This window comes from Ambystoma mexicanum, chromosome 6q, assembly GCF_040938575.1.
Source record: "Ambystoma mexicanum isolate Mex_15411 chromosome 6q, UKY_AmexF1_1, whole genome shotgun sequence".
Taxonomy (NCBI): Eukaryota; Metazoa; Chordata; class Amphibia; order Caudata; family Ambystomatidae; genus Ambystoma; species Ambystoma mexicanum.
The window spans coordinates 740379433-740404040 of NC_090937.1; the positions used below are offsets into that span (position 1 = coordinate 740379433).

At 50.6% G+C, this 24608-nt stretch overlaps 1 protein-coding gene across 2 annotated transcripts in view; it reads right to left on the reverse strand.

The window, feature by feature from the left end:
• The window catches only part of IQCM (IQ motif containing M), a 1823621-nt gene that overhangs the window by 1494689 nt on the left and 304324 nt on the right, over nt 1-24608 (reverse strand). The gene's annotated exons all lie outside the window — the stretch shown is intronic.

Consider the following 24608-nt stretch of genomic DNA (forward strand, 5'->3'; position numbering starts at 1 on the left):
AATCCGAGTAACGAGTAAGTATACTCTGGTTGTGATGTCAGTGATGCCACTACTATTTCATGGTCGTCTCATCATTCGAATGCATGTAAATTGGTTCCATGTTGTGCATTTTCTAGATAGAATTTTTTTCAAAGCAGAATGACATTTTTTACCTGAATCGACAGTGATAAGAAAGTTTTGTCATTTTAATACAGTTTGCATCTTTCATTTTCACAGGTGGTACAGGCTGGTGGCCTATCGTTGCTTCACTTGGTGGCTTCACGGGAGGCTCGGACACCGCGTTCGGAGAGTGATTCCTGCCTGTGCGGTACTTGCCATTAGACAACATTTCCCCAGCGACAGTGGACAATACCGCGGATTTTCCATGGATGTGCTGCAACCGCAACTTTACAATGTGTAATGTTTATTATTTATGTTCAATTGAAATTAAGATCTAAAATAAAACCCAACATATATTTTAACAATGGTTGTTTTGATTTTTTAAATGAATCTAGTGTGTCTCCATTGAATAGTCTTCCTGTGCCTTGTCTTGTCACACCACATGTCTCCGGCCAGCATCCTCCCTCACGCAGGCCGCCCACCTTCAATCCACATAACCGTTGAACCCATATGCAGCAGACATACATATGTTATTTTGCGGGTTGGCATCAAGCCTCCCGGCCTTGCCTCCTCCCCCAAAAATACTTACCACACCACTTTGTTCAAGCGTTGGCAATAAAAGGAAGGCCGTTGGATTTTATTGACACAAAACATGGTTATAGGTAAATAATCAATATGGTTGATCATAATAAATCATCCTTTTGGGCACCGGGTACAGAGATGACCCCCTCTGGCCCGTGCCGCCTTGCCACCACAGGCCAGACTGCTGCTGACTAAATGCCTAGGCATCCAGGGTCTCCAGGGTGAACTGCACCCATATATTCTCCTGGGAGGCTGAGGTATTTATAAACTCACCCCCCTGCCTTCCATGTACTAGATCCTTCAGCCTGCCTCTTACATGCAGTTAGATGGCCTCTCCTTGGTGAGGCCCTGCGGCAAACGAGTCTTGTCTGCACGACCACCGCCCCAATCCACCCCCCGCCCTATCAAAGGCAGTTCGCACCGGGGTACTTGCGCTGCCAAGTGGAGCTGTCGGGGAGCGATAAAGGCCAAGAGGTGCCAAAGACCATGTACACTTCAAAGTGGTCTATAGAGCATGGGTTGTTGTTCCCATGTCTACATCCAGACCCCGTGTCTCCTGCCAAGCATCCCCCCTCACGCTGGACGGCCCCCTGCAAACAGCATAATGCCACAACATATACACGTCATTCATTCACAAACACCCCTGTTTCGAATTCTTTATAACCCACTTCATATTTCTAATGACAACTTCTTTGCACTTTGCTAGTCAACCCGTGAAGGTGCTGGTTATCTGCTCTTCGTCCCTGTGAACTTCCGTGACCACTTCGAGGAAAGTCGTCAGTTTGCAACCTGTGAACGACAAGAAACTACTCTGATCCCTGCATCTAACTGTTTGCTCGTCAAGGTAAGGCCATGTACCATACTCATTTTGCGTCCAATTTCTTTTCGTTCAAGACAGTACATGCAAGGAACTAATCACATGTTCTGAGTTTAGTCAAATTATTTTTCTATTTTTTTAAAGTTATTCAAATACTTATCCGCATGTGAATAACGTGTATAGTTCTTATATATATATATATATATATATATATATATATGGTATAGTATTAGTATACATACTAATGAAAGTTCTATGTTTCAGGGAGTCCATGGAGCGTCAGTGCGTGATGGATGTGCTTATCAGGAAAACATAGTCGTTGCAGCGCAAGAGGAAGTGGAGACATGCACACACGAGTCAGAGCAACAGCGTCCTGATGTTGAAGTTCGAGGCAAGAAAGTTTCAAAGAAAAGAAAGCAAAAGAAGGTTAGTGTCCTGGTCACTATATTATGTTGTTTTTCACTGTTAATAGTTCAATACTGTAAGTTGTGTTTAAACTGAACACCCCTTTTCCAATCTGTCCTCTAGTTGCGAGTGGGTGTACGAACTAGATCTACACAGACAGTGAAGCGAACGAGAGATGTTGCTTGTCAAACCTTTTGGCAGGGACTTGAGACTGGAGAAGCATCGTGCCAATGGGAAGAATATGAAGTGATTGACAACGGAGCTATACCACCACCAGCCATTGATAGTGAATGTCCTCCTGGTAGTTCGGATGCAGTCGGAGATCAATTCACAGAATCCACACCCGCAAAAACTAAGACCGCGAGAAAGTTGAAGAAATTGTTTTATTCACCCATCGCCGGAGAAGGAACAGATGTTGCAATGGAAGAGAATGAAGTAGACGACAATGAAACACCATCAATATCACTGAACATCGCGGAAGACGATATCAGAGATTCTACCTTTCATGTGAGTGACATGTCCTCAACGTTACAGGCCGAACCAGCTGGGATGCAGAGTGACAGTATAAGGAAAGAGGCCAAATTCATTGTATTCGATAGTTGTTTGATTGATATTATTATTCGGATTAAATGTGGGCATTTGGTAGGTGGGGAAGTATGTGGGGAGCCATTGATTAATGTGACTCGTGCAATTCGAGGCACTAACCTTAAAATACATGCCACCTGTACAAAATATCATCCTTTCACACGGTCTGCACAACCTATGCTGGGACAACTGCCAGCAGGCAATCTACTTTGTGCAGCGGCTGCACTTTTTAGTGGTTCAAGTTTTAAAAAATTAGAGTCTTTCTTTCAGTTTGTGGGAATCCATTTCATTGCGAAAACTCAGTTCTACAAATACCAAACCGATTATCTATTTCCAGCCATTAGCGAAGCTTGGAGAATGGAAAAAATGTCTATTGATAGTACATTCGCGGGCAAACGGTTCAGGCTAGCCAGTGATGGACAGTGCGACAGCCCAGGATTTTCAGCCAAGTACTGCACCTACCACTTTCAGGACATGGAAAGTAAGAAAATTGTGAGTTCGGTGGTCGTGCAGGTGTCACAAAGTACATCCTCAGTGGCCATGGAGAAAGTTGGCTTTGTAGCATCATTGCAAGAACTACAATCGCGGGGAATGGTGATCGACCTGATAGCCACGGACAGACACGTTTCAATTGCCAAGACAATGAGAGAACAGTACAAAAATATAAATCACCAATTTGACGTTTGGCATCTTGCAAAATCAATCAATAAAAAATTGTCGGCTGCAGGTAAAAAAAAAGAATTGCAAGGTATTTCACAGTGGTCCAAGTCAATCAGCAACCATCTTTGGTGGAGCTCAAAAACATGTGGAGGGTCGTTGGAAATTCTACTGGAAAAATGGCGGTCAGTAATGCCACACTGTACAAACGTTCACCGATGGAACACGAACCAACATTTCCACAATTGTGAACATGGCCATTTGTCCACAGAGGAGGCACGGAAGAAGAAGTGGTTGATTCCTTCATCACCCACTCACAAAGCCATTGAAAAGATTGTATTTGATAAAACTATAACAAAAGCTTTGAGGGGACTCACGGAATTCTGCCACACAGGAGATTTGGAGGTGTTCCACAATATGTGCCTCAAGTACAGGCCAAAACGATTGCATTTTGGCATGGAGGGCATGATAAATCGGACTCTTTTAGCGGTCTTGGCACATAACCATAATGTTGGCCGTCAACAAAGTAGGACGACCGGAACTTTAGGGACGCTTCGCTACAATAAGGCCTTCACTAAAAGAAGTAAACAATGGGTGATCAAACCAGTGTTTGAGGATATGCAATATGAGTTTATTGAGAAACTTATTGTTGACGTCCTAGATAGGCACATAAATGGAGTTGTGAACGAACCTGTGCAGGGGACAACTGCATTGCCACCCAACATTGCCTCTGTTCCATGTCCACCTAAAGCAGAGCTCATTGAGAAATACACATCACGGTTTAAATGATTGTAATTTGATTGTCTGTTCTCTCGAGTCTCCTCATGTCGCAGGCCCATTGAATATGTGTATCTATCCAACCTTGTTCATTTGGGCATTAAATTAAACCAAACAGTAATATAAATCATTTTTCAAAAAATATAGAATGTCTCCATATTTATGGTTCTGTGGGGCTGCAAAGCACGCAGACAAAATGCAAAGATGGAGTGTAAATTTCAAGTCCTGTGAGAATGCCTTACACTGAATGTAGCTAACTAGGAATGTGTGCTCGTTCAAAGTGAAGGTCAGCTGCTTTGATTTTTTCTCGGGTGCCAGAATGGCCCACGACTCAGTATAAGGTTCTATTGTATTTTGACCTTGACAGGCCGGGACCACGTAAGAAACGATAATGAATATAATTTCAGAAACGAAAGCCATTTCATGTTCGTTCATTAGAAGAAATAACGTCGGCATAGAAGGAGTGGTATTTCGGGGCTGCCCTACGCACAGACACAATGGAAAATGCAAATATAATGTAAGTAACTCTTTAGATGAGTTTATACCGCAATTTAATTACTATACAGTAGCTTTAAAGACGGGTTAAGTTGTACTTGTTCGTTCTATGTGGCATATTGTTTTGTACCGCGCACTATCTTGGGGAGAATCGTCTACTATTACGGAAGCACCTCAAAACCTTTGCTTCTGCTTTCTCTCTCCCTCTCCCCTGCTACAACTGGTCCACTGTCTGCGATCTCGGTCCTGGGCCCTTCCACTCTCCACCTGCACTCCCTGTCAACCCCTGCACTGAGGGACTGTCTCAGTATCCTACAGCCCCCCCTTGACGTTTAAAACCCAGTTGCACTGTCCTAGTTATGAAATAATTTCCCGACCGAATATATAAAATGAATAATTTTAATAAAGATCTGATGGTGAGACTAATTTCATTGTTTATGTTTTTCAAACAGGTACTTCACCCATTATTGTCTGTGTCACGAGTACCAGACACCGGCGGATGGCTTTTATAACCGCCAGTTGCTTCTCCGCGTGAACAACGTTACCACCCTGACCATTTTATGGGACGATCGCCAAGTACAAGTATGCCCTTACGCGGTACTAACGGCTAGATGCAACATACAGACCGTTGTGGTGGCCTAGTGTCTCGTTGTTGGAACAGCCATGCGATTATCAGTGCGACCGAAGAGCTTATTTTATCGTAAACCAACACCCTGTTTACTGCACACGAACATCGCTTGCCTCAAGACGAACTATTTTGGATCGAGAGCAAATAAAAATGAAAATCGCTGAATATTCTCTAAACATTTGATGTCCAATAAATGTACTTTGCCAAATGTACAATCTTGCAGGTTGCTTTTAAACCACAGTTTCATATTCCGAATTGTGGCGCTGTATTGTGAGATGATCTAAGACCCTGTGTACAGCAAAGGAACCTCGCGTGCCTCAAAACAAACTTTTTGGAACGTGAGCAAATAAAAAAGAAAATCGCTGAATATTCTCTAAACATTTGATGTCAAATAAATGTACTTTACCAAATTTACAATCTTGCGGTTTGATTTAAAAGTACAGTTTCATATTGCGAATTGTGGCGCGCTGTGTTGTGTGAGCTGATCTGTGTTGATTTCCGGGTTCTGTGTGGAGTCGCGTAGAAGACGCCTGGGCGCGTTTGCCTACGCAGCACAGTCAGGTCACGGATAGAGGCGGGGAATATGAATGTTTTGATAAAGTCTGTTTCAGGGGCGGGGGATTTGATTTAGTGCCGCAAAAGCAGGTGAGCCAGGGCGATGCGGCAAGTGATAGGATTATCAGAAAATGGCGGCTGATTTCGAGTGCGTTAATGGACGAAAAGTCGGGTAAGGTCCATAGGAAAGTTTTCTACGATCGACCGAGTTATGCTTAAAAACACATGGCCGAACCGTAGGGACAATAAAAAAAAAGTCCCGGAACTCTCCTTTAAAATGTTTGTGCAGATCAGCGTTTAGTTCACGTATCTAGAGTCTACTTCTCATCATATCTGAAATGCAAAGGATCATTCAGAGACTATTTCAGCATGTGCAGTTTAGTAAAATCAATCACATCAGACTGTTCCTCCAAGCATAATGATTGTATAAACATTGTCATTGATATATTTATTTTTAAGATTTGGCTATTGTACAAGATACTCCAAAGAATTTCAGAGTCTATAATGAGACGCCCCTTAAACATATGTTTAAAAAAGATTGATCTTCTCTCACTTAATTCAGGGCATACAGCAATCAGATGTTTCAAAGTCTCAATTTGTATCGGGAGTTGACAAAACCTACAATAACCATTATCTGAGATTTACCTCATAAAACGTACCTCATTACTGGGACAGATGTTGAGTCTAATTCTCATATATACTAATCTGGTTTTGAGATCAGGTAATCTCAGCAAATACTGTTCTGTATTATGGAGTTCTTTGATACAATAGGCTTGATTAATGAATACCTTCAGTTTCATACAGGAGTTTCTGGTGTTAATCCAATCATTAAGCCACAGTTTTTTTTGGCTCTTTCCGGGTTATTAACAAGGAGGTAATTTTCAATGCCTGCTTCTTCCATCATTAATTTTATACATTTACGCCTCTTGTCCACTTTCTTGTTATCAGATTCCATCATGTGTTTGCCTATTGTATACATTATGAAATTTATGTCCATAACCATCAGATATTTTCAGAACAAGGAGAGAACTTTCCAACCTTAAATGGCATTCAAGGATATTAAGCCTAACTCATGTCGAATCAAGCACATGGAAACTGTCATAGGTAAGCCACATATTGTTTTCCAAAACCGACCTTCCAGTCTTAACCAAATTTGTTCACATATGATGTTTCGGGTTTCAGCACCATAGATTAGAATTGGAGTAACCTTTTGTTTATAAAAAATCATGGCCGGTGAAATTGAAAATGTTCCATATTTGGCTTGTATGATTTTCGTTTGTGCAATGGCAGTTCTAGTTTTTCGATCCAGCTCTCTATGGTACGGTCTATCATTTGGATCATTGCTTATTTGTAAGCCCAAGTATTTATATTCAGAAACAATTTCAATAACAACATTTTGTATAGTCCAGATTTCAATTTTTTTATGAGATTCTTTTTTAGTCCAATATTCATTACTTTACATTTGTTTTGGTTTATTTTTAACAAATTTGCATCTGCATACTGAGTCAAAACTGACAACAAAGCCCCCAATCCCCTGGAAGTCTTAGCCAATAAAACCAAATCATCGGCATAGAACAACCAAGGGATAGCTTTGCCCCCGATGCGAGGGGCGTCAGAGATAGTTGTCATGAAATTGTGCCGTACTTCAGAGATAAAGAAATTGAACAATGTGCTGGCCAAAATACATCCCTGTTTTAAACCTTGAAACGTTTCAATTGGATTAGATAGAGTACCATCTAGCGCCAGCCTTATTTGAACTGTTGTTTTGGAATGTAATTAATTTATCCAGAAAACCAGATATCTAGCACATTTTGCTACTATCCGTTTTCTAATTAATAGTTTCTGGCACACAGAATCGAAAGTGGGCTGGAAATCAATAAATGCCAGAAATATCGGCTGTTTCTTGACTTCCTCTTGACACTTGATGAATTCCATAAAATATGCAGGTTGATGGAGGTGCCTATCCCAGGCATAAAACCTGTTTGATTGGGATCTCTCATTTTAGTTGTAATCAGCCATGTATTTAAATCTCTCAACAGGAGCCTTGCAAATAATTTGCCGGGTATGTCCAACAGAGATATAGGTCTAAAGTTAACTAGATCTGAATTATCACCCTTTTTATAAATCGGTATAGTAATTGGCTTCCTCCATGAGGGAGGGATGCAACAGGACTTCAGTATTTGTTTAAATATTGTGAAAAATATCTGGGCCCATGGGAAGGGATGTTTTTTGATCATATAATTAGACAGACCATCAGGTCCTGGAGCTCTAGATGTTGATAGCTTTGTGATGTAAAACAAGATATCATCAACATCGAATTCAAGGATCCCCTGTGCTCTGGAGTCATGGATACTGTCAGGACTCATCACATCTGTGTTGGCACACAGAGTTTTGTAATATGCTGCCCACACCTCCTGAGGGATTGGGTTCATTTGATGCACCAATTGCACTCTGCACCCAGATGCTTTTAGAAGTGTCCATATTTTAGCTGAGCTTTTAGAGTATAATCTCTCCAACATAGTCTCTGCATCATGTTGGTCCATGAGGGCATGTCTAGATTTCAGCCAGTTTTTATATTTACTTTTAAGAGTTCTAATTTGGGCCACTCGATCAATGATGTTCAATTTGAATAGCTACCTTTTGTCATTTCTATATTGAGATTTACGCAGTGCAACCTCATTGTCGTAGGTGTGAAGCATTTTGGGCCCTGTTCTATTTTTCAGACTCTTACGAGTTACAAAAATGTGCATTTCTTCAACGTATGAGGATTCATGTTCAGGGCTACCAAGCTTTAGATATTTATATGTATTCACTAGATTTTGATTTAAGATCTCTAGAGTTAATGGAGTCCAAGAAAATCTATTCTGGGCGCTTTTCAAAGTCATGTTACAAGCCGAGGATACATCTTAGTTTTTCCCATGAGAACTCGCCAACCATTGCATGGACTGAATGTTATGATCACTTCTGTCTTGATGGATCATTCGAAACTCCTCAATAAGGGTAAACAGTCCACCATCTACAAAAGTATAATCAATAAAGGCGGACTGCATACCTCTGTGCCATGTTGGTTGAAGTGGGTTGTGACCTTTTTTAGTACCATTCCCTCTGAATAATTGTCATTCAGTCATTAATATGTTCCATCTTTTGGCTGCCGGAGTAAGAATTTTACCATTGTGTTCATAACAGTTCATATTTAGATCACCTGTTAGAACTACATGTTCACAGCTAGAATCAAGTAATGTTTGATTCAACAGTTCCTCCAAGGCCTCAAAAAAAGATTGTCATTAATAGCCACATGGTTCCAATAGATATTTATTAAACCATTAGTTTTCTGCTTCGTTTTTATTTTAACCATCTGAAGAAAACTGTTGAGAGACATCCAAGGTTCTAATTGGATATTACTAGATAATTTAACAGCTACCATAAGGCCAGCCATTGGTCTGCCTCTTACTGGAACAATGGCTGGGATTAATAACATGGTGTGTTTGTCCCATATTGGCGGATCTGACAACCATATTTCCTGGAATGCTAGTATATCATAATTCCATAACAAACTATATTTGGAAGAAGTTAAGTGTTTAAATCCTCTAGTATTCTACGAGACTAAGGAGAGAATGTCTATAGAGTGGCTTAGTTAGTTGTTATTCAGCCTAAATTCCCGTCCGACGTTCATTTGACCGTCCTCAGCTGGTGCTCCCCTTTGCTGATTTATTGCAGAATTTTTGGGGTTACAACTGGATTTCGACAAGTATTAATTTCCTAACATCGGAACATGTTGATGATCGATGGAAGAATGATTCAATAACACAAGACCCAGATTATACAACTCAGATCTGGCCTGCCACAAAGCATTTTGACAAAACCAGATTTCATCCACAGTTTAACCACAGAGAGGTCATGTTCTTTAACAAACTCTATCTGATCTAAGTCTCCTGAACATATTCCCTCTAAAGCAGGTACATCGGCAAATATATTCATCACTGATTGTCTGTTTAAATCAAAACTGCGGACGACATTGCAAAGTCAAATGGTTAAGGTCTTGCTTTCTCTGCTGTGATTTTTGACCTCCGGTAGAAGTAAAATTCCCCCTTGTTTGCTTAGGAAATTGAAATTGTTTAACATTACTTAACGTAGGGGTTCAACGATTTTCACTTTTGTCAGTTTGAAAAGGAGATTCTTGTCTGTTTGCTTGAAAGATGAGTCTCTTAAAGGATTGTTCAATTTCAGCTCTCCAATCATCCATTGTTATTCGCATTTCACCATTTGAGTCAGCAGCGCCCACCCGCACCCCCTCACTTTGCATTCTGCTGTTTGGCTGATCATTGTGTTTTGAAAGAATGAACCCATTTTCATTTAAAGATATTTGCTTGGGATGATTTTCTGATGTAATCTCAACCACAGGCTCTTTTTGCTGTTTGCTCATTAAAACTGAGCTATCCAAAGGCTCATACGCCATCGGTTCACTTGTAGGCTCTTGAAATTTTACTGCTTTTTGTAAGAGTATATTTGTTAGCAATGGCCGTACGCACCACAACAGCTGCAGTTTTTGGCATAGATAGAGTTTGAATAAACTGTCGTGTTCCTGTGATTTTGGAATTTGCGGCTCTCTTCACATTTTTTATTTTTTTGGTATTGACAATTACAGGTAAGGTTGTCGAATTTTTGTTTTTCTTCTCAAAAATGTTGTACGTGAGGACATTACTGCTCTCGGGCACCTCATCATGGCTTAGTGCAGCCACCGCCAATTGTTTTAATTGTTGCGGACTTACCGTAGTGTTTTCTATATTTTTTTACTACATTTACAGGGTAATTCATAGAATTTGGCACAAAAGTGGCGCACGCGGCTGGCGCACAGTGTCCCCGTGCGATACACTGCGCCAGCCGCGTGCAATAAAATCCATTTCATCGTACAGCGTATTCATGGATTTTAGCCTCCAAAATCAGCCGTGGTGCAGAGTGGCGCAGCGACCCTGCAGCAGCGCCAGTTACGCCCCCAAGAACGCCCTTGCACAAGGAAAAGCCATCAAAATTCCCAATTCATCGCAAAGGGCTGCGCTAACCCTGGACCAGTTCACAGGGCTGCCAAACAGCAAACGCCAAGCGGGGAACGTGTATTTCAGTGGTTCGCGGGAAGTTTCACACGCGATTGTCCTGGGTACGTGTACATCAGGGGTGCGCGTGAAGTAACACACGCGATTCCATCAGGGCACGTGTATTCCAGGGGTGCGCGGGAAGTATCAAACGCAAAATCAGCAGGGTACGTGTATTTCAGGGGTGCGCGGGAGGTATCACACGCGATTCCATCAGGGTACGTGTATGTCAGGGGTGCGTGGGAAGTATCACACGCGATTCCATCAGGGCACGTGTATTTCAGGGGTGCGCGGGGAGCACTACACGTGAATTGGCCATGTGGGTCCTCCCAGCTGTTCCCTCTACACCCTCCACAGCCCCTGCAGCCAGCCCACACCACAGCGGACTACCCTGCACCCCTGCTCATGTCCCGCAGGCAGCCCATCCACCATGGCCATGCCCCCCAGCCAAGCCAAATGTCACCTTGCACTACTGATCAACAACGCATGTCTCCCAACACCCTCACCCCCCAGCACTGTGGGGCACCTGCCTGCAGGCCCCCACACATGTCCAGCTCATGTCCCCCTGCACCCCCACCCCCCAGCACTGTGGGGCACCCTCCACCAGGCCCACACTCATGTCTCCCAGCACCGCTACCCCCCAGCATCCAGGGGCACCCTCCACCAGGCCCCCACTCCTTTCTACCATCCCCCCACCCCCAGCAGTGCGATTCGCCTGTGTACATGTATATCAGGGTTGCGCGTGTAGTCTGACATTACGGGGTTCGCGGGAAGTTCCACATGCGATTGCCCTGGGTACGTGTTTTTCAGGGTGCGCGGGAAGTTCCACACGCGATTGCCCTGGGCATGTGTATTTCAGGGTCCGCGTGAAGTTCCACACGCGATTTCTCTGGGCACGTGTATTTCGGGGTGCGTGGGAAGTTCCACACGCGATTGTCCGTGGTGCGTGTATTTCGGGTTGCGCGTGAAGTTTCACATGCGATTTCAGCAGGGTACGTGTATTCCAAGAGGCAAGGGAAATTCCACACGCAAATCCAGCAACCTACGTGTATTCCGGCGGTGCCGGGCAGTCCTACACGTGAATCGGCCGTGTGGGTCCTCCCAGCTGTTCACTCGACACCATCCACGGCCCCTGCAGGCGGCCCACACCACAGGGGACTATCCTGCACATGTCCCGCAGGCAGCCCATCCACCATGCCCATGGCCCCCAGCCAACCCACGTCACCTTGCACTACTGCCCACCAACGCATGTCCCCCTGCACCCCCACCCCCCAGCATCCAGGGACACCCTCCACCAGGCCCCCACTCATGTCCCCCTGCACCCCCACCCCCCAGCACTGTGGGGCACCCTCCACCAGGCCCCCACTCATGTCCCCCTGCACCCCCACCCCCCAGCACTGTGGGGCACCCTCCACCAGGCCCCCACTCATGTCCAACTCATGTCTCCCAGCACCCCCACCCCACAGCACTGTGGGCCACCCTCCACCAAGCCCCCACTCATGTCCCGCTGCACCCCCACCCCTCAGCACTGTGGGGCACCCTCCACCAGGCCCCCACTCATGTCCAACCCATGTCTCCCAGCACCCCCACCCCCCAGCACTGTGGGCCACCCTCCACCAGGCCCCCACTCATGTCTCCCAGCACCCCCACCCCCAGCACTGTGGGGCACCCTCCACCAGGCCCCCACTCATGTCCAACTCATGGCCCCCTGTACCCCCACCCCCGAGCACTGTGGGGCACCCTCCACCAGGCCCCCACTCATGTCCAACTCATGTCTCCCAGCACCCCGACCCCCCAGCACTGTGGGGCACCCTCCACCAGGCCCCCACTCATGTCCCCATGCACCCCCACCCCCCAGCACTGTGGGCCACCCTCCACCAGGCCCCCACTCATGTCCCCCTGCACCCCCACCCCCCAGCACTGTGGGGCACCCTCCACCAGGCCCCCACTCATATCCCCCTGCACCCCCACCCCCCAGCACTGTGGGCCACCCTCCACCAGGCCCCCACTCATGTCCCCCTGCACCCCCACCCCCCAGCACTGTGGGGCACCCTCCACCAGGCTCCCACTCATGTCCAACTCATGTCTCCCAGCACCCCCACCCCCCAGCACTGTGGGCCACCCTCCACCAGGCCCCCACTCATGTCTCCTTGCACCTCCACCCCCCAGCACTGTGGGGCACCCTCCACCAGGCCCCACTCATGTCCCCCTGCACCCCCACCCCCCAGCACTGTGGGGCACCCTCCACCAGGCCCCCACTCATGTCCCCCTGCACCCCCACCCCCAGCACTGTGGGCCACCCTCCACCAGGCCCCCACTCATGTCCAACTCACGTCCCCCTGCACCCCCACCCCCAGCACTGTGGGGCACCCTCCGCCAGGCCCCCACTCATGTCTCCCAGCACCCCCACCCCCCAGCACTGTGGGGCACCCTCCACCAGGCCCCCACTCATGTCCCCCTGCACCCCCACCCCCAGCACTGTGGGGCACCCTCCACCAGGCCCCCACTCATGTCCCCCTGCACCCCCACCCCACAGCACTGTGGGCCACCCTCCACCAGGCCCCCACTCATGTCCCCCTGCACCCCCACCCCCCAGCACTGTGGGGCACCCTCCACCAGGCCCCCACTCATGTCCCCCTGCACCCCCACCCCCCAGCACTGTGGGGCACCCTCCACCAGGCCCCCACACACGTCTCCCAGCATCCCCACCCCCCAGCACTGTGGGCCACCCTCCACCAGGCCCCCACTCATGTCCCCCTGCACCTCCACCCCCCAGCACTGTGGGGCACCATCCACCAGGCCCCCACTCATGTCCAACTCATGTCTCCCTGCACCCCCACCCCCCAGCACTGTGGGCCACCCTCCACCAGGCCCCCACTCATGTCCCCCTGCACCCCCACCCCCCAGCACTGTGGGGCACCCTCCACCAGGCCCCCACTCATGTCCCTCTGCACCCCCACCCCCCAGCACTGTGGGGCACCCTCCACCAGGCCCCCACTCATGTCCCCCTGCATCCCCACCCCCAGCACTGTGGGGCACCCTCCACCAGGCCCCACACATGTCTCCCAGCACCCCCACCCCCCAGCACTGTGGGGCACCCTCCACCAGGCCCCCACTGATATCCAACTCATGTCTCCCAGCACCCCCACCCCCCAGCACTGTGGGCCACCCTCCACCAGGCCCCCATTAATGTCCCCCTGCACCCCCACCCCCCAGCACTGTGGGGCACCCTCCACCAGGCCCCCACACATGTCTCCCAGCACCCCCACCCCCAGCTCTGTGGGGCACCCTCCACCAGGCCCCCACCCATGTCCAACTCATGTCTGCCAACACCCCCACCCCCCGCCAGTCAGGGGCACCTGCCAGCAGGCCCCCACACATGTCCCCCAGCCAACATGTCATCACAATCTAGATCCCTGGGCCTTATGGGCAGCCTCCAAATGCCAAACACCCACCCAAGTATTGCATCCACCCACTTAGAAATGGCAATTACATGATACAACCCCAATGGCAAGTTTGTAAATTAACACATGTCCCTCACATACACACAATGGGTGTCAGTGAATGTCAAAACCCATATCATGATATGCATGAAACCAATGAGATGATACTACACATTGAAGTTTGAAGAAAAACTATGTATTAAAAGCAACATAAATTGAATCAAAAATAAACAAACGAAAATGGGAATTAAAAAAAAGAAAGCAGCATGTCCGTAAAATAATGTAAAACCACAAATCATAATCCAAAGGAAAGGTGTCCAAAGTCACAGTTCACAAAAGTAAATCCAATGGAAAATTAAAATCGAAAACCATTGCTCCATGGGTAAATTATTTTTAAAAAAATGAAAATCCAACAGTCAACTATATACAGATAAACAATCCAGGGTCCATGATCCCAACAGAAGAAATCAAACCTATCTAATAACACTACCTAATAAAAAAAACTATATACAAAAATGTGGCCCATTGTCCAAAAGGTCCAAAAAAAATGCAAAACCAAAGGAAACCTAACACTAACTACAGAACTATTTACAAGGGCAGCGAGCTAGTCCGACGGCTCACTTCGGGATGTTCCGGGCCAGGGCATCATCGAACTCCTGCTCAATGTCCCGGAGGCGGTCCTCCTCCATGGCCCTGAGGGTCCGCAGGGCCATCGACATGTTCACCTCCAACTCCCTGCGGATTGCCTCGAGGCACTCGGCCCGCCTCAGGGCCCTCCGCATGGAGTTCTCCGCCCTGACCATCGTGAGCGATGCCTCTTCCGCCCGCTGCCGCTCCGCATCTATGGCGTGGCCCAACCGCTGCCACACGGAAGACACTTCCCGTCCTGGGTCCTCCTGCCCTCCGACCGATGCCTGCCCCTCGATGTCGAAGGCCCCGAGCCATCATGGCTCCCACCTCGTTGCTGCTGCTGCTGTGCCTGTGCCCGTGCCCTGGCTCCTGCTGCCTGCACACCCTCCACAGGCTGGGGTGCAGTCGTTGATGTGGCCACCCCTGCTGGACGTCCGACTCCCGACTGTGGCAGGGATGCCTCCTCCACCAGCCTGGCCTCACCGTCAGAGGCAGCTCCACAGGGCACCCAGGTGACTAATGGGTGGGAAGATGGAACGGAGGACGACTGGCGCACAGGGGGTTCAGTTGAGGAGGGGGTCTGAGCAAGCCCCATCAAACGGAGGAATCCGGCCTGGGTGACCTGTCCCAGTAGGCCGACGCGGTCAACGAGCCATTCGAGATGACGTGCAGTCTTCTCATGAAAAGACTGCAGGTCACCTCGCATGGCCCGTTGACGCAACGCCACACCAGTCAGGACAGGCTCAACCCGGACCCGGATAGCCACGTCCGCAGGCAGAGGAAGGCCAGTTGTTGTGAGCTCATCCCCTGCCTGAAAACGGGTCTGGACGTAGGCATCCCTGCTGGTGCAAGATGATGCAGGGACAGGATTGCACACAGGCACCTCCGTGGCGGCCTGTGCTGCCTCCTGTCCCTGGTCCTGCACTGCACCACTAGCACAGGTGGAATCCCCACCTCCAGACCCCATCTCTGTTGCTTGCACGGCCTCCTCCTCCACCAAACCCCCCAGCAACCTGGATGACTCCTTGCCATCTTCCCCCGTTGGGCACTGTGGGGTCCAAGCTGCCTCTTATGCTGCCAAGGAGTCCAACTCCGACCTCCGCCTCTCGGACCTCCCCCCGGCAGCTGCGGCCTGAGACGCGGCACCGGACTCCTCGCTCCCCGACGAGATCACAACCTGGGAGGGGAGCTGGGCCTTGCGTCTCCGGCTGGCGGTGCGATCCCCGCCGCTGTGCTCCACACCACCTTCTCCGCTCTCTTCATCAGTTGACGCTGCAGACAGTGAGAAATAAAACACAGGCATCAGGGCACTGTACAATGGACACATACACACATGACAGTTGTACATGAGTGGCATTGGCAAACCTCAGACATGGCATCACAATCGCCAACACACATGTAATTTCAACTTGCACACATGAGCCATACCACAGCCATATCGCAACAGCCAGCACCATCCATACACATACAACAGCATGAGCAGGCAAAGGTGAGCCAGACATCACATGCAACACAGGGAGTGCACTACACATGCACACACACCACCACACTTGCATGCATGTGTACACCTCTGCCAACTGTCGCAGTGTTCAGATCGGCATCGATGTCACATCTGCCAATCAGGCTTCCACATCCCACTGTCACATGCATCCATGTTGCATCACTGTTGCACCCTTGTCAAATACACACACATGCACATGTACACAGTGCTGATACATGCAGCTGAAAACAACATCCATGTGTGACATTCCAAACATGCCTACTTACATACACATTCATCCAAACATGTGTGCCCACACAACTGCATTTGGCATGCAAGCCTACACACACAAGCACCATCCATGTCTCACACATGACAGCCCTCGCATGTGTTAGCCTCACGGCCCTGTACACGCCCACCCATACTTGGCCCCATACAAACACATGTGCAACCTGCACACTACTGGCACATCACCACACGCACATCTTACAATCATGATGCATGTACACTTACCGCTCAACTCCAGACGGGTCTGCCTCTCAAGGACCTGGACGTGAAGCGCTGGGGATATGCGTTCCAGGACCCTCACCTGATCGTCCGACAAGTGGCCCCCGGCGCCCCTTAGCATCCGCTGCCTTCAAGAGGCGCCGAGCCTTGTTGAGGGTCCTGGACCTGAAGTCCTCCCAGCGCTTCTTGACATGATGGAATAGTCGGACTGCCACCCCCTCCGCGTTGATGGCAGTCACGATGTCCGTCCAGATCCGAGTCCGTCCTTCCTTGTTGGCGCGCAAACTTCCGAAGAGGGCATCATACTGCCCCAGGACTTGCTCCACCAGGACACCAACTTCGGTGGCAGTGAAGCTGGTGCCCCTCAGCCTCTCTGGCCAGGGGTTGTCAGTGGTGCCAGATGTTGCAGTGCCCGACATGACAACCCCAGAGGCAGGAGTGGGTGGGCAACTGGGTCCTGGGGCTGGGCTGTGGAGCGATGGAATCCCAGTCGGGAGTCTTCGGTTCCAGCAAGGGTGTTCACAGCAACAGCACCCCTGGCTGATGTGCAGGCAGCAAATGGCAGGGCACGTGGGCAGCAGGCAATCAGGCAGCAGCAGATGGCAGGTGGGAGCGTGCTCGGGGCTCTGGGGGGCAGTAATTTGGCCTTCTGGGCAGGAGTGTGGTCTTCCGTGTGCTTACGCGTGGCCAGCTTGATACGGAGTGATTTGGCATGTGAAAATCCAGCACGTCTGCGTGTAATTCGAGGAAAGGGCCTTAGCGCGTAAGCGCGTCAGCACACGTACGCGATTTCATTGGCCCAAAGACGACCAGCGCGTATGCGCGTCTGTGACGTGCGTGGGCGGGCGTTTCCCTGTACACGGGTGCATGTTACACGTCCAATGACTGCACGTCAGAATGTCAGCTCGTGTAATTGGAGGATGGTGCCTTAGAGCGTACACGCGGAAGTGACGCTGGATGTGTGGGCATGTTTAAAAGGTACGCGTAGAATGCCATTTCCTTGTACATGCTTTTTGTGGAGAGCGAGTGGGTGAAATCTGTACTTCTTGTCAGTTCACACGCGATTTACTTCACGGCGTTTCCAAGTTCGTACTCCTTGTTACCTCTGACAGCTTTTTGTCTTCTTGTCTTTTTCCTGGGCCTGTTTCCTCAAACAGCGTTCACTTCCCCTGCTGTCCTGTCTCCTCAGACAGCGTACAATTCTTCTTTTGGCGGGGGTGTTGCCAACGTGCACACGCGTGTATCTTTCACGTGATCTTTCCTGGCAGACGGTGAGTTGCGCACGTATTTGACATCTGTGCTTGCCCCGTGTGTTGCCTACCCCTTCAGAGGTCAGTCTAGGCTGCGTGTGATACGCATATGTTCATTTTTGTGTTTTTCTTCCACGCACGTGGTCTAGGAGGGGTTGAGTGCACATTATCTCCCTTTTTCGGTGTGCCTGTGCGTTGCGTGACCCGTCATCTTCCCCCAGGGGTCGCATACAGCCTTGCTAGAGCACTAGGGTACGAATTCCATCTAGTACCCTACCCCTTTGACCCCCAATTGCCCAGGAAAATAGTTTACTGCAACTCCCAGACGCAAAACAATATCAGTGCCATGGTTGGGAGACGAGCACGCGGTAAGGGTGGCAATGGTGGGCGAGCCACAAGAGGTGGCCATGGTGGATACGGCAGGGGACGTGGCCAGGATTTGCAGGGTGCCCCTAGCCCCCCATGTGTGGGTGACCAGTCAGGGACACCCACCCCCCCCCTGGTTGAGGGTAACGTGGCTGACACCATCCCTGCTCAGCCCTTGTTGGACCAGCCCATTGTGGCACCAGTCCTGGCACTGGGTGACTCCATGGCTGACTTCCAGGTCAGAAGGTCTAGGCCAAGTGAGGCGGTGCATGTTGGTGTCACCAGCCCACATGGATCAGGGGCAGCTATGTCATCTGCTGCCCCGAGTAGGCAGGGTGGGGAGGCTGCAGGGGCAGCTGTGGCTCCATCCACCCCAGCTCTGAGTGTCCCAGCCAGGACAGTGTCAGTCCTAGTCCATCCTGCTGACGTTCCCCCTGACTACATCACACTTCAGCTAATGCCTGCACCAAGTCCCATGGTGAGTGTTCATTCCCACACTCCTAGTCCACAGTCCACCGGGGCTCCTGCCCCTAGTGTCCAGAGCGGCGTAGGACACTCAGTATCACCACCACCTTCCAAGCGGAAGAGGAAGAGTGCTCGTCCAGTACAGGCTGATGCCCCAGACACGGCTACACAGTCCGGCCCACCAAGGAAGCCCAGCTTCAATCAGGCCGAACTTGATGCACTTGTGGAGTATGTGTCCGCACATGACAGCGAAATGGTGATTACTGCAGGATGCAAGACCACACCTGCACAACGTCAGGCACACTGGCAGACCATTGCGGAACTCATAAGTGCCCTTGGATTTGTGAGGCGCACAGCTAATGATTGCTACAAGCGCTGGAATGACCTTAAGCGCAGGGCAAAGAAAAAGCTGGCCTCAAGTCATGCCGTAACTCTAGTGACTGGAGGTGGGTCTCCGGCAGAGGACATAGAACTCACTCCACATGAGTATGTTGCTGGGACCTACATCACGGAGGAACAGATCCAAGGCGTGGGAGACCTGCCAGATTACGAGGCATTGTCCGGTGAGTGCACATGCATGTGTGTGTCATCCATGTGCATGGTGTGTGTGTGAGTGCTTCTGATTGAGGGCCAGGTGAGGGGGTGTGTGCCTGAGTTGTTTGGGTCACCCATGTGCTTCATCCAATACATTCTGCGCACCAGGATTTGGGTGTTGCAGTATCCCTTCTGGCAACAGTAGACATTCAGCCCAACCCCGCGCCAGTTGCCCTTGAATTGTCATCTTGCCACAACATAGTTGCATATTATTCTGTGTTCATTCAGGCTGATTGTCTGCATTCCACCACTTTCACTAGGCATTTCTCAGTCCTATTGTCACGTGTGACATGGCTAGGGTACATGCCATCTGTGTGATGGCATGTGTCATGTATGTGTATTGGACATGCCAATCACAGGCCAATGTGTGATGGCACTGCTAGGCAGCATGCAGCAAATCTGTTGGTCTTCCATCTTGGAGTCATCAATGTGTGCCATTTGCCTCCCCTTCATACGCAGTGACAGTGCCTGCCTGGGAGGGTTATAGTCATGTGGAACATGTGTCAATGAAGTACTGTTTCTGTTGCTTCTCAGCCCTAATTGTGTTCCATGTTGCTAATGCCTGTTCCCATTTCTTTTCTTTCATGTCTTTGCAGGGGATGACGCACTTGATACTGCTGGGGTTGTGGAGATGGTGCAGACTCAGGAGGGGTCTCAGGCCCAACCGGGCACCAGTGAAGGACGGGGTGTGGTGGTGGGTGAGAACCCACACTTGCTGCAGGCCGTCATCTCAAGGGGTGTCTCTGGGTGCACCTACCCCGAGCTCTATTCAGGTGTAGATTCGGCTGATGAGACCTACGTGGGAGGGATTCTGTACTGTCCAACCCACCTGCACCAGCGGTAGAACCCTCAATGGGGATGTCAGTGTTGGTAGGTCCGCCTTTGGTGGTTACGGATGCAGGGTCACACTCCGCTACATCTGATCCTGTTCCTGAGCCAGCAGATCAGAGGGGGAATGCAGTCCTGCAGCCTCAGGCAGTGCCGGCACAGCAAGGCACAGTTTGCCTTGCCCCAGACAGGTGTGGTGCCCGCCGACGCGGTAGCCATACGCCACCTGGCAATACCGCATGGGAGCAATCCATATACGGTATGGCAAACCAACAGGCAGCATCAACTGAGATGATGGCTCAGGCCATGGATAGGGTGGCCACTTCCATTGTCCCCCAAGAAAGGCTAATTGAACAACTACAGCAGGCAACAGACTCCATTAGCCAGTCACACAGGGAGGACATGTTGGCGTCCAACAGGGACAGGCGGGCGGCACTGGAGACTCTGCGGGAAGCCATTTCTATTGACTCCCAGGGCCACAGGGAAGCCCTGAGGGTGGAACTCCATCAGCTCAGGGCAACTCTGGTTGAGCTTGAGGCTTCAGCTAACACGAGGACAGAACAGCAGCTGGAGCGGCTCACACGTACACTCTCAGCTGAGATGCAGGCAACTAGGGCGGAGGTCCGGGCATCCCGTGAGTTGTTGCATGGGGACCTACGCACAATTATCCTCCAGAACCAGACCTTCTACACCCGCATGCTTGCGGCCATGGAGGACCAGACTAGGGCTTTGCGTGGGCTGCCTCCCATAGTGCCACCACCTCCTGATGCAGCTGCAGAGGGTGAGGAGAGCGACAGCAGCGATTCTCCCACAATAGGTTAGCCGTGCAGGCCATGAGCCCATGGAGGTGTTTTTTTTTCGCAAGATCCACACAGGTGGGTTTTGGTGTGCACCCTGTCCTCGGACCTCCTGGGTGGCCTCCTCCACCCCCCCGGGCCCATTCATGTCCATTTTTGATTTTCTTTTTTTTTTTTTGTTTGTTTTTTTTTTATTTTTGAATCTTGATTTTTTTGACAGCGTGTTGCCTTGTGTGGCTATCGTGGGCCTACGCTGTATTGTGGCTGGGCACATGCAGACTTGTCCTGAATTTGGGTCAGATGCTTGGGTTTGTGTGACACACACCCCTCCTGCTTTCCGTTTCCATGGGCTTGCAAAGGGTGTGCCCAAGTGACATTGACTTACACGGTGACGTTGGACTCCCATTTGATGTGTGGGCAGTCTGTAGTCAATACTGTGTATACATTCCTAGTGCATATTGTTGTTGTATTGTACACTGCATGGTGTATTGATATGTGCCTCTGCATCCATCTCATCCTCCTAATTTGCAGGTCCATTTCTCATGTCTTCAAAAGGCGGTCTACTTTGGAACTGGAGTCCATGTTGTAAGCAGTGCACCTACACTCTTGCGTGGCGCTAACACTGTATAGTTGGAAGTGTTCGAAGTGCTGGCATTATCAGGTAGTGAGACTACCAATTTTTTAAGTCCGTACTGTCATGTTTATGGTAGGTTGGAGTTTGTGTAGGTGATTGGTATTATTGGTAAGTATTTGGTAATGTGTGTTGTTGGCCCTGCATTAATGTGAGCAGTTTCCATTAGGCACACTGTAGTTGGTGACACTTTGGGCATGTTGTGGGGATTAATTTGTTTGCTCTCACATTGCATGACATGCCATGGTGTGTTGTGTGGCCGTGCCGGTGAGGGATTGGGTGACATGGCACTGTTCTCATGTTGTATTTTGCAAGTGGATATTCATTTTTGCTGCATGGAAGTGTGTCTTTTGATGACACTGCATTGGTGGTGTTTGTGTAGGTAGGGATGCACACATTGTGACACTTCCAGATGAACAATCTCAGGCTGCTATGGTTCTGACTGTCCCTTAATTCATCAGAATTGTCAGATTGAGTCATCATTGATTGTCAGATGGTATGTGCCAGGGCTGTGTGCACTCCACAGGGGTGTGTTTTCTATGTGAAGTAATTAGCCACCAGCTGCGTACGGGCTGCCTCACCTCGTGCCCTTTCCCCTCCCATGCGCAGCGGGCGTGCATGTGGTTGGGGATGTGGGGCACCACCATGTCCACAGCCAGGCCCCGGCGTGTTGCAACATTGTGCAGGACACATGCTGCCACTATGATCCTGCACACTACTGGGGGAGCGTATAACAGCTGCCCACCAGAACTGTCAAGGGAGCGAAAGCGTGACTTGAGCACTCCGAATGTGCGCTCCACTATGCCCCGTGTTGCAATATGGGCTGTGTTGTATCTTACCTCGGGAGGCGTGATGGGGTTCCGAATTGGCGTCGTCATGTGTGTGCTCAGAGGGTAGGCACTGTCCCCTGGGGAGGTGGTGATGGGGATCATTAGTGGGGTATTGGCATTACTCTGTATCTGTCATGCATGCGTGTGCTGTGGCATTTCTACTCACCAAGCAGCCATGCATCGCCATGCCGCCCAGCTTCCAAGTCCCGGTTTAGGGTTGACATCCGGTAAATGAAGCTGTCGTGGGTGGACCCTGGATAGTTGGCATATACTGAGGTGATGATTCCCTTGGCATCACATACTACCTGGACGTTGATGGAATGCCAGTGCTTGCAGTTTCTATAGATGTGCTCAGATGCCCTGGGGGGACGCAGAGCCACATGGGTGCAATCAATGGCACCTAGCACTTTGGGGAATTGTGCCACCCTGTAGAAATCCTGGCTGACAGCCTGCCTTTCTGCAGGTGTTCTGGGCAGGTATATGTGCCTGCGGACTGATGGGCGTGCAGTGATGAGGGCCAACACCTGGTGTAGGCACCATGACTGCGTGGCCTGTGACACCCCCCCCCCACTATGGCACTTGTCCGCTGAAATGATCCGGTAGCCAAGAAGTGCAGTACATTGAGGACCTTCTCCCGGGGGCTGAGTGCTTGGGAGCACAGGGTGGGTGATGTGAGGTCATCCTCCCACTCACTGACCAGGTCGAGTATTATGTGTGGTGGAAACCTGTACCTCCCATACACCTGGTCATCAGGCATACCAAATAGGCTGGTTCTGGGTGTGAAGATTCTGGCCCTGACTATCCTTCTCCTCCTCCTGCGGTATCCCACGGCCACTGCTGCTAGGAACGGTATATTCATCCTGGCGTCTGAGCTTGTTTGTTGTTTGCGCACTCTTTTATGCTGCGCGGGACATGCGCCTGCTTCATGCTGGCGTATGTGTTTCAGGATTGGACCTTTTATTTTTTGGCGCGTTGTAGGCGACCGTGTAAATCTTCCTGCCCACCCCAGGAATACACGTAACACGCTCTCCCAGGCCCAGTCGCGAGTAAATATTCCCGCCCGCCCCTGGAATACACTTACCCCACTTTCACAGGCCCAGTCGTGTGTGGAACTTCACGCGCACACCGAAATACACGTACCCTGCAAATTTGCGTGTGGAACTTCCCGCGCACCCTGAAATACAGTACCCTGCTGGTATCGCGTGTGGAAGTTCACGCTGACCCATAATACACATGCCCTGATGGAATCGTGTGTGAGACTACCCGTGCACCCCTGGAATACACGTACCCAGGCAAATCGCACGCTGGTGCGTGGAGGTGCAGGGAGACAGGAGTGGGGGCCTGGTGGAGGGTGCCCTACAGTGCTGGGGGGTGGGGGTGCAGGGGGACATGAGTGGGGGCCTGGTGGAGGGTGCCCCTGGATGCAGGGGGTGGAGGTGCAGGGGGACAGGAGAGGGGGCCTGGTTGAGGCTGCCCCTGGATGCAGGGGGGTGGGGGTGCAGGGAGACATGAGTGGGGGCCTGGTGGAGGGTGCCCCACAGTGCTGAGGGTGGGGATGCTGGGAGACAGGAGTGGGGGCCTGGTGGAGGGTGCCCTGCAGTGCTGGGGGGTGGGGGTGCAGGGAGACAGGAGTGGGGGCCTGGTGGAGGGTGCCCTACAGTGCTGGGGGGTGGGGGTGCAGGGAGACAGGAGTGGGGGCCTGGTGGAGGGTGCCCCTGGATGCAGGGGGTGGGGGTGCTGGGAGACAGGAGTGGGGGCCTGGTGGAGGGTGCCCCTGGATGCAGGGGGGTGGGGGTGCAGGGAGACAGGAGTGGGGGCCTGGTGGAGGGTGCCCCTGGATGCAGGGGGTGGGGGTGCTGGGAGACAGGAGTGGGGGCCTGGTGGAGGGTGCCCCTGGATGCAGGGGGGTGGGGGTGCTGGGAGACATGAGTGGGGGCCTGGTGGAGGGTGCCCTACAGTGCTGGGGGGTGGGGGTGCAGGGGGACATGAGTGGGGGCCTGGTGGAGGGTGCCCCTGGATGCTGTGAGGTGGGGGTGCTGGGAGACATGCGTTGGTGTGCAGTAGTGCAAGATGACATGTGGGTTGGCTGGGGAGCAT